This window comes from Oratosquilla oratoria, chromosome 6 (assembly GCF_046742065.1).
Source record: "Oratosquilla oratoria isolate Oo_2021 chromosome 6, ASM4674206v1, whole genome shotgun sequence".
In the NCBI taxonomy this organism is placed as follows: Eukaryota; Metazoa; Arthropoda; class Malacostraca; order Stomatopoda; family Squillidae; genus Oratosquilla; species Oratosquilla oratoria.
Genome location: NC_134782.1, coordinates 14573303 through 14574994, shown reverse-complemented (window position 1 = coordinate 14574994; position 1692 = coordinate 14573303).

Sequence of the window (1692 nt, the reverse complement as noted above, 5' to 3'; positions counted from 1 at the left end):
AGATGATGGTCGTTATATCAAGTTCTGGTTATCGCCGGTGAATTTATGAAGCTAATTGAACTTGTAAACATAATCTGTCAGCAACCGCCCCGCCACAGAGTGTGACCTTGATATAAGGGTACAACCCCGTTATAAAGAACACAACATAGACTCCTGACTTGATCATTTAGAAGCCTCCCAATACCTAACACGCAACACGGCACAACATAGAAGCCTTAGCTTAATAGGTCAGAAGGCAATTAAGTCTTTGCAATATGGCTCAACATAGAAGCCTGGCTTAATTAGGGCGGTGTCTTTTGTAGTCACCGGCTAGGTAAAAATCTCTCTTTGTGTTCATTGCCTATTTGCATTTCAGAAGCCATGAATGCTTCGTTTGTTTTTTTCAAACCTTTGTACAAACTTACTGTGCAATTTGCTGCAACTGTGTCCAAAAACTTTTTTTTTTCCTCCAACGTGGAAATAGCGATGATGCTTCTGGGTAGAACACGCCTGTTCGATAGTAAAAGAAAACAAAATATTTCGTTTGATACCTTAATATTCTTTTTCTACCGCTTTCCGACATATTCCAGAATATTTCAGACTGACACGAACCATCCCACTGCCCTATTGTGTCTCTGGGAAAATCTCACACCTTTCGGATACATCTTAAGAGAAGTGAGCAATGTTCTTTTGTCTTGATAATCTACAGCTTGATTAGAGCTTATTACTGTAGGATGTAGTGTTCCTCTTAAAGGAAAGAAGAGGCGAGACGTGGGTCTTGTGTTGTCGAAAGCTCTTACCCATAGAATTACTAGACGAAAAACAATCCCTATTCTTGACAATTGACTTAACGTCCTTTGGTAGTTCTTCATACATACAAATATTCAGTGGTAGATGACAAGATACTAAAACAAAGTGAACACGGGAATGTACTAACGTGCAAACAATGATACAAGCAAGAAGGTACAGAAAAAAAGCTTGCACAAGCGCGCGCACGCACGCACGCACACACACACACACACACACACACACACACACGACTCATGGCGCAGTGGTAGAGCTCCCGGCTGCCACTACGACGGTCCGAGTTCGAATCCCGCCCAGGGATGAAATAATTTCAGTATCGCTGCGCTGTGAGTTGTTACTCCAACTCTCGTGGACGGGGAGTTGTGTGTGTGAGTGTGTGCGTTCAAGGTCACAGCATTACCCATAGCTCGGTCATCTATGAGCTCTCTTTCGGGAGGGAAATAGCTGTCGATCACGAGTCTAACACGTGACCCAAGACCATGTGTGAATCACACACACTTCCTTACATGAACACAAATATCCGTTATTAGACAGACGAAAACCAGTAAAGGAGGTCACATGGTACCCTTTTAGTAGCAGAGTCGAGGGACTCCCTTCGCGAGTCCTGCATCATCCTTCCTCTCCATATATCATCTTTTTCCTTCGGGAAAATGGCCTTTCTTGCAAGGGCCAGCAAGCACGCACAGGCCACAGCTGGTGCCAGATAGGAAGACCATTGAAACGGACACAGCGGGTTTGCCCCCTGGGCCATGTGTGGCTGATAAATGAAGCACCCAAACCCCCCACCCCCCACCTCTCTTCCCCCCTCCCGACTCTCTCCAAATCACTAACTTTTCATTCTCTCTCTTTCTCTCAGTTTCTGTCTCTCTCTCTCTCTCTCTCTCTCTCTCTCTCTCTCTCTCTCTC